This window comes from Ceratotherium simum, chromosome 23 (genome assembly GCF_057802395.1).
Source record: "Ceratotherium simum simum isolate JZ-2026a chromosome 23, ASM5780239v1, whole genome shotgun sequence".
Classification (NCBI taxonomy): domain Eukaryota; kingdom Metazoa; phylum Chordata; class Mammalia; order Perissodactyla; family Rhinocerotidae; genus Ceratotherium; species Ceratotherium simum.
The window spans coordinates 1,275,289-1,286,591 of NC_141922.1; the positions used below are offsets into that span (position 1 = coordinate 1,275,289).

At 54.6% G+C, this 11,303-nt stretch overlaps 1 pseudogene; it reads left to right on the forward strand.

Moving 5' to 3' along the window:
• The first annotated feature begins 2,019 nt into the window (after positions 1 to 2,019).
• Positions 2,020 to 10,280, forward strand: LOC106803992 (zinc finger protein 69 homolog; annotated as a pseudogene).
• The last annotated feature ends 1,023 nt before the right edge of the window (positions 10,281 to 11,303 follow it).

The window sequence follows — 11,303 nt, forward strand, 5'->3', positions numbered from 1 at the left end:
CTCTTAAATGCTTCAGCATGAAAATCACTAAGTTCAATATGTTTATAGGGGATATTTTTAGGTAAAATTTACAGACAGTGAAATGCATATGTCTTACAGGTACCCTTATATAAACTTTGACATACGCAGACCCCCGTTCCCTCAGGGCTTGCCCAACCGATGCCCCCCGACTCCTGCAGACACAACCACTGCTCTGATCATTTTCATCATAGATTAGTTTAACCTGCTCTTGAACTTTAAAGCTGAAATGTTGAAATTTAATTTTTTGAAAATTTAATTAAATGTCATTAAATATGCTTATAAAAATAAAACATTTGCAATTCTAGGGTTCAATGTCCATTTAGTTGCCAAGGTAAAAATTCAGTATCAGGCTGCACGCATGCAACGTCTAAACCTACAAATATACATGCTTAAAAGGAATATGAATTATTTGATAATGCAAATGTACAAATATCATGAATACAACACTAATCTGTGAGGACCTCTGAAGCTGCAAATTGCAGGGTGAAGATGTAATAGTCTGACTGCGTTATTAGACGTTTCACTGCTGACAGATTTTAAGTCTCACTTCTCTCTCTTCCCTTTGCCCCACATTTGGGCAAACTGATAAGAAAGCCTGGGAGCTCCCTCCAAGTCCCAGCCTGCAAGTGGGAACCCTCATCCTGGCCCCACCCTCTTACCACAATCAAAACCCCAAACCAGCCTGCTTTCCATGCTCTCTCAAGCCATTTCGCAGGCCTGCCTTGCTGCCCCAGAAAAGCTTCCTAATGAGGTAACAAATCTTTTCAAATCCTCTCGGTGTGTGTGTGTGTGTGTGGCATCATAAGTCCACACCAGAACCAAATTTGGGGTGGGGGTCTATCCTGTCCCTGCAGTGTGATCACAAGAGAAGCAAGAAAAAGGATGGTCCTCGCTGTTACAAACTGCTTATTCCTCATGCTGCATCAGTTGCACGCGGAGGATTTGACAAGGAATTCATCTGTCTTTCCTTTACCTAAGCGGCATGTCCACTGCTCAAGTTCTTCTTATACCTGGAAGCAGTACGTTTCCGACACCAGCTGGGCACAGCCACAACCCTTCCTGACATCTGGACCAGTTGCCTCTTTTTCTCCCCTCCTCTTCCCTCCCCTTTCCTTTCTTTCTTTCTTTCTTTTTTTTAAGGCAGTGCTACGCCAGCGCAAACCCAGATCCTGGAGGACAGAGGCGCGCGCGCGCGCGCACGCGCGTGTGTGACTCGCAGGACCTCTGAGGTCCGGGTCCAGGGGCCCAGGGCGGCACTGCCCAGGCGGTGGCGGGGATGCGGACTGTCCTAGGAACAGGATTTTCCGAGACAGGGTTCCTAAGTCTGCCTTCAATAGAGTCTCTAGGAGAACTTGCTCAAGTTCATTCCCAAATCCACCCAGACCCGCGAAACCAGAAGCCCCAAGCCGGCGATACGCCCGCTATCTGCGCCTTTTGCAAGCTTCCAAGGTGAGCCAGGACACATAACTCAGGGAGGCGGGGCCTGAGCGCGCGCACGCGAAGGGGCGGGGCCTAGAGACGGCGCGGCGCGGCCTGAGCGCACACGCGCGGGAGGCGGGGTTGAGGCCGGCGCGGGGTCTGCGGAGAAAAGAGGGGAGGAGCCCCGGGGCCCCGCCCACCGCGCGCGGGCTGGGTAGGCCGCTCTCGGGCCTCGGGGGCGCGCTCGGCCCGCGGGGATGCGGCTCCCGGACCGCGGCAGGCCCGCCTTGGGCGGCCGCTGGACCTGGGAGCCCGGCGCTGCGGTTGCGCCCCAGATAGGCTGGGCCGAACAGTGGCTTCTCCAGCTCCCCGGCTGGATGGTGCGTTGACCCGCGCGCCCGAGGCTCACGTTCGCGCAGAGTGTCAGCCCCGCGGGAGCCCCGTCCTGGCCGGCCTGGTCGCCGGAGCCGCCGAAGGGCCGGGGCTGGGTTCGGAGCCCCCGGGCCGGCGCCCCCCACGCCTGCTCGCCGCTCCGCAGTCCGCCGCCACTGCCATCGCCTGGGGGGACCAGGAGCCGGCATGGCGCGCAGCCCCCCACCCCCCACCCCCGGCCGCCTGGCCCCAGGTGAGCTCGTCTGTCCCCGGGGCCTGGGGCTCCTTGGCTGCCGCACCCGGGGTCTTGAGTCGCAGGTCCTCTCCAGGACGAAGGGCTCAGAGGCGCCTCCCTTGTCCCCACTTCTCTTCCTCGGAGGCCTCCCTGAGGCTGGGGAGGGGCATTAACCAAAGAAGACAGTGGGGAGCAGGTTAGGGGGATGGAGGGAGGAGAGAGATGAGGTCAGCTGAACAGGATGCGTTGGAAGTGCTGGTACCCCTTTGTCATTAGGTACCCACGTACCCCACAACCCATATTCCCCACATACCTGATGATCAGCCATCTGCCCCCTGCCCCTTGTCTGCCTCCACCCTGCCCCACTCTGTGTGGTGACCCCATGGGCAGCACAAGTGTTGTTTCAGGGCCTACTGACCTTCCAGGATGTGGCTGTGCACTTCACGCAGGAAGAAGGGGGCATGTCTGGACCCAGGGCAGAGGGCCCTGTATAGGGACGTGATGCTGGAGACTTACAGGAACCTGGCCTTGCTGGGTGAGGGGTCTCAGACCCAGGCCTTCCCTCCTCCCCACTCCCAGTCTCCATTCAGAACTCAGTTGGCGTCCTGGAGGGGCCAGACTGGCTGTGACTCAGGGACCAGAGCCAGGCTATTCTGTTCCCAGGCCCAGGTCACAGATGGGGTCTCTGGGCCCATCCCCAGGGCAGGGCCTCTCCCAGTGCTCTGCTGCCCCTGTGAGTGGAATGTCCACTTCTCTCACAGCTGCAGACCTCCCTTGAGCCCATTGTCCTTCTTGCCCTGAGCCCACACCTCTGCCCTGTGCCCCACCCCCTCAACCTCCTGGGGAGAATCCCTGTTTCTGAGCCTTCATCCTAGGGCCCATGAGCCCCCAGTCCCAGGGCTACCTCTGAGGCGAGGAAGCTGAGAGTGTCCTGGAACCTCGGTCCACCTGCTTCCTCTCGGGCAGGAGTTCCAGGATCCAAACCAGATCTGATCTCCCAGCTGGAACAAGGAAAGGAGCCCTGGGGCTTGGACCTGCTGGGGTCCAAGGAAGGAGAGATCCCGGGAGATCCCCGCATGGGTGAGTGAGGGGAGCCAGGGGCCTCAGGTTGTTCAGTATACACGGCCAGCCAGCGTGGGTGTCGTGAACAGCTGGATGGAAGGACAGTCACGCAGAGTCATAAAGGGCACTTTTGTTGGCTTGTCCCTTGGTGTGGGTACCTGGGCACATGGACACCCATCAGGTTGGAAACCAGCAGCCAGGTAGCAGGTGAGGAGTAGAGGCTGTGGTTGTTGGCTTCGCCACCGTTGCAGTAGATGCAGGTTGTGGAGAACTTTCCGGGAGCCCAGCACTTGCCAGGTGCTTTACGAATCGTGCCTCATTTTCTCTCCCAACAACCCCAACAACTGAGGGGATGAGCATCAGAAAATTGAAACCAAACTGGCCAACGCCACGAGGACTCTTGGCTCAAGTCAGGAAAGTTGGAGGTGGGGTTGCACAGGGGCAAGAGCCAAAATACTCAGTGGTCTGGCCCAGACATCCAGCCTCCCAGAATGGCTGCTGGCCACGCATGGTGGTGGCCCACTGGCTGATCATCACCCAATCGGGACGTGTCTGCCCACCTCCCCTTAAAGGAAAACTCCCTCTGTTTCTCTATTTCTCACAACAACAATTCTGACACCAAATGTGTTGGGGGTTTTCCCCACACCAACCAATTCTCCGACTCTCTGGACACCAACTGGGTGTCCTACAGTTTAACTCATTTCTGACGCTGACTACCCGGAGTTAGTGCAGCCCTGCAGGTGAAGGGCTCAGTCCCACAAGACTGCCCCCACTTTAGGTGCCAATCACAAGTCCAGGTTGGCACCTGTGCTTCTGACCGACCAGCTGTAAATCAGAGGTTCCCACAACCCCCTCCTAGCATTCAACTGATTTTCTAGAACAGCTCACAGAACTCAGGGAAACACTTTACTTAGTAGGTTACTGGTTTTTTATAAAGTGCAACTCAGGAACAGCCAGATGGAAGAGATGCATAGGGTGAGGTCTGGGAGAAGGGCATGGAGCCTCCATGCCACCCTCTCAGCACCTCTGGGAGTTCACCGACCCAGAAGCTCTCCAAAGCCTTTCGTGTGGGGTTTTTATGGAGGCTCCATTACATAGACACAATTGATTAAATCACTGGGCATTGGCGATTGGACTCAATTGTCAGCCTTTTCCCCTCCCTGGAGGTCTGGAGTGGGACTGAAAGTATTTTCGGTTTTGCAGGCCATGCAGGCTCTGTTGTAGAGCCAAAGGATCTAGTAACAAGAAGCAGAAATTCTGCATGGGGTCACGGGAGGTGATGGCTCCTGGACCCTTGTACACCTGTGGTTGGTTCGATGCCTGTGCCCTCCCTGGAGGCCCCAGCTGGCTTCTTGGCTGAACCGTTGCAATGTTCCATCAGGCTGGCTGGCTGCTTCTGCTGATGCATATATCGTAGGACCAGCGGATCTGGGGGCCCTGCACCCATTGTTTCACCTCCTTTGCCACAAAATTGGTCCCTTGGTCCAAAACTGTGACCGGTGGCTCCCACGTCAAGAAGCCAGGGGTGGGCCCTAGAAGTGGGGCGCTGACCATGGTGCTGCAGGCAAACCTGGATCTGGAGTAGATGTCAGTGTTGGTCGGGCCAAGCCACTGTCCCCGGCAGGGTGGAAAGAGATTAACTTGCCCACAGCACTGGTCAGTCCCCTTGCAGGTTTCAGACTCAGGATCTGGTCTTTGCTCCTAACAGATCATGGCCTCAGCAGGGACAGGGCCTAGATGAGCCTGGGCGAGAGAGCTGTGTGTGTCTGCTCCCTGCACTAAGGCTCCTCTGCCCGTGGGCTCATTGGTCAAGATCCGATGACCAAGGACAGAGGCTGGCTGACGTCCATAGGACAAGCCATCCTGTCCACTAGTCCCTGAGTGCCTCCCCTGCAGCACACCTACATGCCATCCATCAAACACCTCTCCCCAGGTATGACCTTGACCGGGGTCCACCTGCTTCCTCGCCACGGAGCTGACAGGCAGGTGCACTGCCCTGAGCTCCTCCCACATTTGGAGCCTACCCAGGCAGGAAGCAGGCCCTGGACCACCCCGTCATTGGGGTCCCAGGGAGGCCCAGGGACAAGCTGAGGCAGAGATGCTGGTGTCGGAGAGTTGACTGACATGGGGATCCTGGGCCTTGCTCACGTGACCGATTGTGTCTTCTGGACCTGCCAGGCCCATTCGGGTGGATCTGACGATACTCAGCTGCTGATGGCAGCTCTAACCACACGGTCTCTGCAAAGCCCAGCAGTACATCAGACGCCACTTTTGAAGTGGCAAGTGTGTCCTGCTACAGCAGGCGCCCCAGCCCGGAATCTGCAGGCTCTGCATGGCACAGCCAGCCAGGGACTCCACACAGGGCCCAGGAGTTCCTCGGCACCTTGCAGCCGGGGCCTGCAGCACAGCCCTTGCGTCTTCTGGGCCCCACTTGACACTGGCAGCCTGTGGGTCACGTGATGATGGGTGAGAGTGGTGTCCCCAAGCGTGGCATATGCTGTCTCTCAACCCCAAGAGGCCCACTAGGCGAGCTGCTTTCCTGGCGAGGAGGACGGGAGCTGCGTTGCTGTTGTGTCAGGGGAGAAAAGAAGGGGCACGACGTTCTGATTGACTTATGGAATAGACTCTTTTGGCCCAATAAGACACCAATATGCTGGTTTTAGTGAGAAATAGTGTGTATATTTATTGGGAAGACAATAGGCTATATATATATATATATATATATATATATATAGGTATACTACAGCATAAGCATAAGCAAATAATAACAATGGAAAGAAATAGGGGAGAGAGAGAGAGAGACATCAGATCGGCACACTCAATATCCGCCCCCCTACGCCGGGGAGAGTCCCTTTGACTGACGTGGCTAGGCAGGAGTGCTGATCAAAAGACAAAAAACATCAGATCGATCGAAAAAGAGAAACATCAGATCGACTGAGATAGAAGCAGATCCGAATAGGTCAAAAAACAAGAGGGAAAAACATCAGGTCGATTGAAAAGGGAAACATCAGACCGACCAAAGGGAAATAACATCAGATCAATCAAAAAGAGAAACATCAGATTGACCGAAAAGAGAAAACATCAGATCAGGTACTCACAACAGTTGCCCTCTCCTGAAGAGCTCACCTCCTGGCAGTCCCCATCTTCCGCCCCTGATGCACTTCCCTGGTGTGGTAGGCCCCTGACCCTTTGTAGGGTTGACTCTCACCATCTGCCACACAGGCATCTTTCTAGGGCATCGGGAACCCTTGCCACTTCCAGTTTGTTCACCAGATCCAATTGGCACGAGGTCATCAGCACAGTGACCACTGGGCTGCTGTGGATGTCACAGCTGTCCAAGTCCCTGTGGACCCCATTGTGACCGAGCGGACGCAGCCCTGGGGCAGGACCATGAACACGCACTGCTGTCCATCCCATGACCTACGCCAGCTGCTTTGATCCTCTCTGATGGGAGCTGAGAGGAACGCATTTCCCAAATTGAGAGCCCCTTCCCGGGTGCCCGAGGTGTTGTTGCATGTCCATTACAGGCACCACATGTAGCCCAGCAGCTGTGGCTGAGCCGACACTTGCTCAAGCTTCCAGTGGTTCCCTGGCACCAGGCATGAGCCATTGGGTGGTTCAGGGGCCAGGCTGGTGGACCAAATGGGACCATCGTGGGGCCACCATCCCTGCATCCTTCAAGTCTCTGAGGTGGCCACATGGGCACAGCCCTGCTGCTGGTTAATGACCTTGGCCAGGGCTGAGGGCAGTGCCCTGGCTTCCACTTGGCCCTTCCCAACATAATGGCTCTTACTCCACTGGTCAGAAGACCAGGAGAGGGTTGTCCCTGCAAAGTGCACCCATCCCAATTAGTCCCTCAGGGATGGGGGCCACAGGGAGACTGTGACGTGGTCCTCCACCCCTTTTGTCACCTGGCTTCCATATGCCCCCACTCTAATGGCATTTTGGGGCCCTATTTTCAGTGTCAGCTCAGACCCTGTACCCAGCAGCCTTCCGGGCATGGGTGTGCCTCTTTCCCTGGGGTTCAGCTCTTTGGAGAAGGGTTGAGAATATATCTGTTGTACTAACTTGCAGGAGTGTTCTTCTCAAGGGGACCCCGCCTCCCCTCTGGTCAGTGGCCCTAGGTCTGAGAACTGCCCGGATCTGGGTGAGGGATTGAGCTCTCCATCATGGCCTCTGACCTTGGCCTTTCACTCCCCATCGCTTGGCCTTTCTTCTTCCACAAGTCAAGCAGCAGGCTGGCCAGCTGCCCATTGTCTGTCTCAAGGAACACCACGGTCCATCGCCAAGTATCCCCACCGCAGGTGCCAGGGTCCTGCTCCTTCTCTCTCCAGGCCTTGATCTGAGCCGAGGGGGCGACGGTCCAGCTTGCACCTTCAGGATCCTTGGTGCTTGGCCTTGCTTATGGTTAAGCCTGGGCCCCACAGTCAGCACAGGGATGTCCACAGTGGGGAGCTGAGGGCTCTAGGATGGCTATGGAGGCCTCTGGCTCTTACAGCCTCCCCTGGAGGCAGCTGGCTGCCCTGAGCCTGTCACTTTCCTCAGTGCTGTCCAGGACATTTACAAAGGCCAGGCGACCCCATGGTCCTCCTGAAGACAACTGCCCCGCACAGCTAGAGGGCAAAACAACCACATAACCTGGTGTTCCCCTCCTGCCTGCCCTCTCTCCACCTACCACGGCAAAGGTCCTAGCCTTCTGATGCTGCAGCCCCAGGTTTCTCACCGTCACCCCCTGCACTGGAGGCCTGTGGTCGTCTGAGCAGTGGGCCCCATACCAGAAACCCTTCCTGGGAGTCAGCTGGGCCACTTCCAGTACCACTCGCTTTAGTTTGGGTCCCCTGAGCACAGAGCCTGAGACTTTGAGGTGTAGATGGTGTACTTGGAAGGCAGCAATTTTGGAAACATGAGGGAGGGAGAAGGGGGAGACAAAAGTCCATATGAGAGTTGTTGCTGTGAGCATATGGAGCATGATAGCTCTGGAACCACTGAGAGGTGTGCAGAAGGCATCCGGAATTGTCCATCAGAGGGAGGGAGGAGGGGCATCTATCCTCTGCCTCCATCCTGGGCAGTACCTCTAGTGCAGCGTGAGCTGGCAGCCCAGGGCTCTGCAGAAGGGCCAGGGACTTGTACGTGCACCCGGAGGATGCTGACAGTGGGCGGCAGTCAGAGCTCAGCAGAGCTATCCACTGCAGCTGGGGTGGAAATCCGAAGTGGACAGGGTGCCTGAGGTGGGGTGATAGCAGCATCTGCCACAGCCCTCAACTAGAAGAAGATGGGGAGACGATGTGGCCTCACAAAGTTGGGACATACAGAGGAAGGCCTGTGGGGACAGGTGAGCACAGCCAATGAACTGGGGTTGCCTGTGGGACACCCGGTGGAGAGGTCCCGCTGACCGCCTGATGCTTGACTCGTGAAGGGGGTGGGGGTGCAGGTGTACCTCCCAGCACAGGAGACATGCAGGCCCTTTCTCTTTCTTGCAGATTCCAGCCCGGGGTCTTTGTGTAAGCAGGCAACTGCAAGAGTGAGCATGTCTCAAGCTGCAGAACCTCAAGGAGAAGCATCTGGAAGCTTCTCAGGGGGTGAGACTTCAACACCGGTCTGCAGAGAAGCCCTTGGTCAAGAGGGCAGGTTAGAGAGCCTTGAGAACTTCCTTCTCCAGGAGAGACAGTTACACAGGACACACTGGACAATCTCCAAAGGAGAAGGTGCCCAGAAATGCAGTAAATGGGGACCCAACATTTTCCTTAGTCCACACCTTGGGACCCACGCGAGAAGCACTCAAGGGGAGAGGGCGCACACGTGCGAAACGTGCGACAAGGGCGATATCTCTCACGCCTGGTGAGGCGCCAGGCCACCCACAGCGGCGAGAGGCCACACGAGTGCGGGGAGTCCGGCCGCGCCTTCAGCCAGCGCTCGCACCTGGCGCAGCACCGCAGCGCGCACGCGGGCGAGAAGTCCCACGAGTGCCGGCAGTGCGGCCGCGCCCTCACGCGGCTCTCCACGCTGCACCGCCACCGGCGGGTCCGCAGCGGCGAGAAGCCCTTCGGGTGCGCGCGGTGCGGGAAGACCTGCAATTACAGCACCCTCCTCGCCCAGCACCAGCGGATCCACACCCGAGAGAGGCCGTTCCGGTGCGCGCGATGCAGCAAGAGTTGCATCTGCAAGTCAAGCTTCAGAAATCATCAGAAATCCCACTTGTGCAGCCGTGCAGCCTGGACCTCTGCGAGTTAAGCTTTGGAAGCTGCCGCTGGAGGGCAGAAGGCTCGGGACTCGCTCCAGGCCTCTGTAGAAATGAAGGGCTCTTCCTCCATGGAGGGCCCCCAGAGGGATGCCCCAGGGCAAGCAGGAGCAGCGCCGCAGCGAGCGCAGCATCAGGGACTGGGTTGTTTCTCCACCCACGAACCATGTGTGCATTTCAGGTCCTTCCCATAACGGGAGGGCCGCCCAGGCTACCTGCCCCCGCCAGCACTGCCCTGTAGCCTGCTCGGTTTGGCCTCACTGGCCAGCAGTTTCCTGGACAAACTAATGCTTTGAAGGTTACTCTTTTCAAGTGCATCCGGATTTTATTTTTAAAATGTAGGTCTTTGTCTTTATTTGCAACATAGATGAGTTCTAAAAGCCTTTGGAACCCAGACAGGCTGCACAAAGTGTTTGGACAATCTTTCATCACACAACACACCTGAGCACCTGGCAAAGGGATCCGCAGGTCATGAAATTCTAGTCCTCGCTTGGTTCTGGCTTTTTATTCTCGGGTGCTTATTTCTTGCAACAATGTGATTGTTCCCCTAGGGCAGCTCAGCCTCTGGCACTGTTAGGCACTGAAGGCTGTGCTTGCTCAGCCTCGCTTTCCTGTACACTGACTTTTTGCTTACGTCAGGCAATATGAAACGTTAAGAGTGTGCATTTCATTTAAATTGTGCTTTTTCCAGCCAGTGGTTCCAGAGAGAATGAGTTTGCATAGTACAAATGTGTTCTGTACAATAATGATGTTAATGACTATTAAAACACATAGTGGAAATATGAGACAAGTTGTATAAAATAAATCACTGGTCATGAAACACATGGATCGATATGAAAGTTAGTTGGCATCGAGGACCAGGGGAAGGCTGTGCCTTTGTGTCCCTGACTGCCTACCCACTCTTGGTGTTCCTGGATAGATCATACAGCACTTGAAGGCTGGGTGTCACCATGGATATTGAAACTCTAAATGAGTTCAACCATTTTCTTACAGACGTATTAAATAACTCAATTACAGAAGCAATACATGATCATTCAAGGAAATATAGAGAGATAAAAATATATAAATGTAAAATATATGATGTGTTATTTTGAGTCATCTTATTTTGCCTCTTTAGGAAACCTTATGCCACTAGGTAAACTGACAATGAAAAGGGGGAGGTGGGATTTTGGTGTTGGCCAGTGTTTCACCCAAACTATCTAGATTCAAAGCTTTAACAGAAGAAATCTTTCCTAAATTAAAGGAGTATCTGATCTCAATACTGTGTACTAAGAAAGTAATAGCACCACGTCTAATGAAATTACTGAACTTCAAAGATCAAATACTATACCAACATCTAGAGAAAAGTAGTAGATCGCTTCTAAAAGAAAAAAAATAAAAGTTTGCCTCAGACTTTAAACAGTTTTTTTTTTTTGAGGAAGATTGGCCCTGCACTAACATCTGTTGCCAGTCTTCCTCTTTTTGTTTTTTCTCCCCAAAGCCCCAGTACATAGTTGTGTATCATAGTTGTAGAGTTGTAGCTCTTCTCTGTGGGATGCTGCCTCAGCATGGCTTGATGAGCACTGAGTAGGTCCACGCCCAGGATCCAAACCGGCGAACTCCCGGGCCACTGAAGCTGAATGCACGAACTTAACTGCTATGCTGCCAGGCTGGCCCCTGCCTCAGACTTTAATTGCCAAGAACCATGGCCCTTTCCATGTTGTTAAGAGAGGTTCGGGGATTCGATCGGAGACGTAAAAGACACTTTCCACTCCAAACAAATGGACTGAGGTATATTTTATTATATAGAGGATAGTAAAGGTGACAGTCTGCAAACAGATCCAAATAGGTCAAATATTAAGAGGGAAAAAACATCAGCCCGACTGGAAAGGGAAAATACCCACATCGGCTGAAGAGAAATGACACAAATCAACCAGAAAGAGAAACACCAGGTTAACCAAAAAGAGAACACATCAA